Source organism: Pezoporus wallicus, unplaced genomic scaffold (genome assembly GCF_028554395.1).
Source record: "Pezoporus wallicus isolate ANWC-B61680 ecotype Strahan unplaced genomic scaffold, APGP_CSIRO_Pwel_v1 scaffold_6362, whole genome shotgun sequence".
In the NCBI taxonomy this organism is placed as follows: domain Eukaryota; kingdom Metazoa; phylum Chordata; class Aves; order Psittaciformes; family Psittacidae; genus Pezoporus; species Pezoporus wallicus.
Genome location: NW_026637663.1, coordinates 6,972,622 through 6,979,159, shown reverse-complemented (window position 1 = coordinate 6,979,159; position 6,538 = coordinate 6,972,622). Strand labels below are relative to the sequence as shown.

At 38.6% G+C, this 6,538-nt stretch overlaps 1 long non-coding RNA gene across 1 annotated transcript; it reads left to right on the top strand.

Moving 5' to 3' along the window:
* Positions 1-1,004: 1,004 nt before the first annotated feature.
* LOC130598020 (uncharacterized) lies at positions 1,005-6,172 on the top strand. Its single transcript, XR_008971916.1, has 4 exons — positions 1,005-1,051; positions 3,734-3,825; positions 4,833-4,946; positions 6,047-6,172. It is a non-coding gene; the product is annotated as an uncharacterized LOC130598020 (long non-coding RNA).
* The last annotated feature ends 366 nt before the right edge of the window (positions 6,173-6,538 follow it).

Below are 6,538 nucleotides of genomic sequence, written 5' to 3'. Positions count from 1 at the left end.
GAGTTCAGAACAGAAGAATTTTGCAGTGAAGGAGGCTGCCTAAGGTTGCCTCATAACTCATAAAGCTGTGGAGTTTTCATGCACTCAGTCTCTTATTGGCAAGCTAGTGTATGTACCTGCTGATGGTGAAAACATTATCTTTGCTTTGTCTGTGGAGATATTCAGTTTCTCTGCATAGGCTAAAAAGAAGTACCTTTCCTCAGACATTGGCAGAAAGCTTGAAAGAGAAAAGGAGACAGAAATCCTGTTAAAATATTTCACCCACTTCACAGAAAAGAATAAAGTGCACTGGGGAGGGCTTGATTTAAAAAGCTGGAGACCAGCCATACATAGCATTTCATGCTTAGTTTTGCTTCTTGCTCTTAATGCCTAATCTGTTCACTTTGACTTTTTTATTAGAGAAAACAATAGTCAGCAGTCTTCAGTGTACAGATTTGGCAGTCAGATCCCGAATCCAGTCTCATTCTGGGATACATCAGTTGCAGCTCTGTAACGGTGAATGGACTTGTTTCAGTTTTACACTAGAGGAGCTGAGAAAAAATATATATCAGGCCCTGGAACTAAAGTAGAAGAAATAATAATAATAATAGAAAAAGAAAAAACAACTACTGCATTAACTTGAAATATTCAAGGGTCCAACAAAGTCAAAATACAAATTGAATGGTTTAAAATAATCTTCTGTGTCAGATTTATGTATCATAGAAATGTTACATGCAGAAGCTCAGTTCGGTTTGTCCAGTTCAGCCTGCCCTATTTTAGGGCATTGTCTTTGACTTCGTTGCCTTTTTGTTCTTCATTTGTCTCAAGAGTTGGCTTCCTGACCCTGAAAGACTGCATGCTAAGGAAAGGCTGGCTGCAGCCCTGCTTAGTGAACCTCCATGTCCACGCACGACCGGCTGAGGACACTCACGTGTGTTCCTGGCACCCTCTGGTGGGTGGTCTTGCTTACACACACACAAAAGCAAGACATCCAAATTTGGACAGTTCAGAGCGTTTCGCACAACTCAGAAAGTTGACAAATGGCATTTAACAACCAGATTATGTTCAAAATGTATGTGATAGCTAGGTTTGATCATTTACTTTTATATATATTGCAACACAAACCTAGATTGCTGTATCAAAATATGTGAAATATGTGTGTTTTTTCTCTCTTCACCCCTACCAGGTATAGGTGAAGAGAGACATGGCATATATGTTCTTTTACTACCTTAGGGTGGTTATGAAGTGTAGGAAGACAATATGAATTTGTCAGGCAAAACATTCTGGTTGTCCAGTTAAATACAAGCTCCAGAATTTTCTTCCAGACATTGGTGAGTTTACAAAGCAGGTACAAAAATTATTCCTGCTTGAAAAAAACTGAGGGGATTTCACTGAGCAGCAGCTTTTTACCTCTTAAGTCACCCCCAAAGCCTTGTTTGATACTGCAAGCTCTTCAGTGTCAGAGGACTCCTCTTCTGGGCACTTCACAGCAGCAAAAGAAAGTAGCATGTGTTTCTAAGGGGCCCACAGTACCCCATGTCTTTCTGTCTGCTGCTAGAGCTGGTTCATTATGTTCAATACATTGGTGAAATAGCCTTCAAATGTTCCCCAGCTTGAAGTTTCTGTCTAGGTAACAGTGTATACCAGAAAGTACTCAAAACAGGATGATGAAAGTTGCTTCTAAATATGGATTTTACAATATATAACACCACCAGCAGAGGCTGTATGCCTCCCTCCTCAAATCCCAAATGTAAACCAGATGAAAAAAACAATTGCCTTATGGCGAAATACTATGCAAAATTCCTGTGCAAATGCCAACAATATAACTCTCTTCTCTTTAGATTTGGCTGAAAATTCTTTCAAACTAAATGAAACCACATTCCCAAACTCAGGCAAAACCTCCCCTGAGTTAAAAATTTTCAGTTAATTTCTTTCTTGTTTTTCTTCATTTCTTTATCTTTTTATTTGATCCCAGCTTTTAAAAAGAAGCAGCTAAATACACCTGGTAGCAACCATTTCTGATCCAGTAAGACTTGGAAATTTTCAAGAATAGACATTGGTGTGATGACACCAGTCTGTGGTTGTTAGATTATTAATTGAGAAGTTTGAATTTGTTTCTAGGAAGCACTCGAGCTTTTGGCTCCTTCTCCATATATGCCTTTGGAGCAATATGTAGACCGTGTTGACACATAATGCAATCCCATTTTCATGTTACCTCTACTGAGCCACCTGCCTCAGCTGGTCACATGGCAAACATGACATTGATGTGACTGTTGATAATTTGTGTGCCATGCAGCTCTCACAAGCTTATTACTTGCAAGGTGACTGAAAATAAGCTGAAATCCATTGACATAGACAGCTTGACTGGAATGCTACTACTCCTCGTGTACATAAATATTTATCACAGGAAATGTCTCCTAGTTCTGTTGTGACTACATAATGAGTCTTATTTCTAAAACCATCTTCATGTTCTTTGGTTAGTACTTGAGAAGACTTCAACAGTCAACTTTCTCAGATTCATATGGATTTTTAAGTATTACCAATTTCCACTCAAACTTATGATGATGAGTCCTCTTTCTGTGAAAAATAGTCTGTGAAAAAACATCACTGTTTGAATATTGTAGTGTTTAAAAGCTAGAGACATGTTCTGACAAAAGGGAGATTCCTGAAGTGTTGGTTGGTGCCTCCACTTCCTGCCACCTGGAAGAAGGAGTGGGATAATAACCATCAAGAGATGCATCTGCCTATCTCTAAGCTGATCCTGGGAGACTGGTAGAAAACCAACATACTCCTAGGTTTCCTGAACGTTTACTTGATAGTGATGATTCCAGAAAGTTTCAGAAAAGTAATACTGCTTGTGGATTTGGAAATTTTGAGAACACAGCTTATTGTAATTAAACACTGTCAGGGAGTCACTTGAACAATTTAACTATCTGTATTTGAACTACCAGAATAGTCTCTGTCTAGGCTTTGGGTCAAGGTAACAAGCAATTCCCAGACAGCTGGTGGTGGGGATGGGTCATGGGTAATTCCAGCAGCCATTTCCATGTATCAAGACCTGTTTAGAGACTAAAAGCATTTAGTAGTATGGAGACAGACTCTGCCAGTTGGGCACATGACTAGAGAAAGGGCCCTGGCTGTCTTCTTTATCAATATTGATACTGAAAAATGTATCTTGTGTTTGCCAGAGCTGCCTGAACTCACACTTCACACGGCATCAATTTGAAACAGAAAATACATTCACTCTTGAAACGACAGAGTTAAAATTTTGGTTGGCAAATTAGAAACAGCTATGAAAATCAATGTAATAATGTATGTGCACTGTTAGGTTTAAGTTCAGAATTAAAAAGGAAGTTTTCTCTTTTAGCTGATTTTGCGGTTTACCCCTTTCTATAATCTTAGTGCATATGCATTGCTTGTCATGTTCTCTTCAGATTAAATTACCCTCCTTGCCTTTAACACCATTCCAAGGGCTGTTCCAGAACTTTAAAAATCATGTCATATGAGAAATATTGGTGTCACTGTATCTTATAACAAGCTCAACATCCCTGTTTTGCATTTTATTCTTCCTTGACAGGAATGCTAAATGACATATTAAATTAACACAGATGACGGACTTAGTAGTTACTGCTGTTAAAGCTGTGCTGGAGACTGATTGAAACAGCATAGCTTATTTCCTAAACGGCTGTCGTAAACTGGTTTTGCAATCTCTGTGTCCCATCAGTGTAACCTCCTTTTTCACCTCTTTGTCTAGGAACAGGGATGAAAATCCCAGTTGATCCAGTCCCACCTGCAGATTGCCTGGTTTTCCCCCCAGGAGCTGGCAGTTAGTTGATAGGACTCAGCGTGTTGGAAAGATCCTGACTTTCTTTGTACCAATGAAGCAGGCTAAATAGATATCACCTTACATCTCTCTATTTTGTGTCTGATGAGAATATGAATGTTATAGTCAGATTAATTGCCTCCACTAGCCTGAGTTGATACAATCTTCTTCACTACTACTGAGTTAGATTTTTATAATCTTTCATGTTTTTTTTTTTGAGAGAAGGGTGAGTCAGAGGAGGATAAAATGGAAATGTACTAGATTTTTCTGGTAGTAAAATAAAATAAAATAAAATAAGTAGAAACAGGCTAGGTGGCCTGAATCTACCTTATCCAGACCTGTTGAAGTCCATAGTCTATATGACTATAAAATCAGAATGACATATTCACAGCTGTTTACGTGATAGGGTACTCCAGGATGGCATACCAAGATCTGCTTGTGGGGAGTATAGTGTACTTTCGGTGCCTGAACTTGTGTGATACAAAACTAGTCCTGGTTATATTTACACATTATCTTCTATATTGAGAGCTAGGTTCTGCACATCAGAGCAGTCACTGTCCAGTGTACTTTAGTCAACAGAAGACAATAAAGAGTGTCTCTCCTTCCCTTGCAGAGAGCATCCACATCAGATGCAGATCTGATGAGAATGTGGTTTCTTTTTCCCTTGGCAACTTTCAGCCTGAATTGTATGGCTGGTGTCTATATTAGAGTTTCTATTAAACTTTTTGTGTTTGCTTTTGCTGCTTTTGAATTCTGTGCTAAGTTCTCTGTTAAGGGAAGACATAAAATACATGATGAGAGGAAACTTTGAGACTGCATCCTCTGAGGGCCAGGTGTTAGTTAGGCCATGTGTAATGACTATCAGAACATCCCATTTTAAGTCCTACAGGATCTGCAGTGTATATATGAGTGCATGTACATCTGAGTGCACATGTGAGAAGGGATCTTTGCCTCTAACCCCTCTAATGTATCATCTCACTGAATGCATCTGCAGGATACTGAGGAGTCTGTTTCCTTCCTCTCTATTCAGAGGGTGTCCTACACAAAAGGAAATCATGGGGAAATATCTGCTGCTTTATCCAGAATGCAGTCTCTGGCGATCTATCTGGCAAAAGCATGATGCACAGGATTTCATGCAGTGCAAGTGAGTCCTGCTAAATCTCCCACTCACTCCTCTTATACAGTCAGGCTTACGTGGGCTCTGGAGTAAAATCACTGCCAGAAAGATGGGTGGTCCCATCTATTTTTCACATGAAAAGGAGTCATAGGTTATATGGGCACTGGAGGTTCTCTTTTGCATTAAAAGACCCATCATAGTTAAATCTTAAGTCCAGAACTGGTGCCCACAGGTTTTGGAAGTTTAGCATCTTAAAATAAGTTGTTGCTACAGTATATCCATGATTTGATTTCAGTAAGCACTCTCCAGTAAATTTTAGTTTAAACCTCAGACCTTCAACCCACAAGTTTTGTGTGTCTATGAGAAGAGATTATTAAAGGGACCAAAACTAACATGGACAAAAGCCATCTTAGTTGGCTTGTATCAGCAAAAATACTACTGTATGCTGCCAACAATCCCCCAAACTATTCCAGCCACTGATGTAAAAGCCTCTTATGTTAAGGAAACAAGGCTGCAAAGTGGTTCTGAGAGCAGGATTAGCAAAAACTGCTCCAAATTGGATCAGTGACCCTGTCTGAGGTTTGCTTTGACTTCCCTTCCCAAGTACAATTCCCACTCAAAAGCCTGATATTTTCTGGATCAAACTTCTAAGTTGTGTAGTTCTTACAAGCCTTTGAGGTACCTCAGCAATTCTAGTGGCTTCTGAAGCATTTAATTTGCATAAGCATCAACCAGCCTTTCCACATCTTAATTGAAAATACAGCAAAATCTAGAAAGAAAAGTTACTCTTTATTTAAAAGTAAAAGGAAGAGCATCACTGCTCCTGAATGTGGGCTAAGAAAGTGTTGTCATGAGATGTCCCATGTTTTACAGAGGAACTTCTGCTAAAGAAAATGCACTATGTCTTGTAAACTGAAAAAAAAAAAAAAGAAAAATAAATCAGAAGTTACAAGAATTCGGGTATAAACCTTAGGGAACATTGAGAGAAGAGAGTTTTATTTAAAAAAGGGGTTTAGGAACTTGGCAATTGAACCACAAAATTGTAAGAGAGGAAAAACTTTTTTTTTTAAATCATAAATATCTTAATATACTCAAACTGATTTTTTTTTTTTTTTTTTTTTTGTCAGTTTTATCTTTGCTGGAAACATCAGGGAATACCTGAAATAAACGATATTAAATTTTCATTTTGTTAATCATATAGCGAAAAAAAATTCTGGTGACATGCTGAGAACAATTCCAAGTAGCTTGTTTTCTTTCCTGATGAAATTTGTGAATACATTGAAGCACAGTCTGCTTCATTCGCGTCGCATTTATAAACCGGGTTTTCGCTATATTCACCTCAAACAACCGGTAGGTGGCAGAATCGGTTTATTTATTGCTAGGCTGAGCATAGGTACTGCTACTCATTTAGGAGAATTCTAACTGCGCAAAAACAGTGTTTGGGCTATGGCCCACTGTGTGGGTCTTGCTGACTGTGTGTTTCCACTTGTATTGCAGTTATTATCTTTCTATTGTTTTACTGAAAGCTAAAATACTGACATGCACGCTAGGGTTTGGGTGTTTGCTGTTTCTTCAGTTTCAACACCAAGTACATCAGTATAAGAAGGACCTAAAAATGG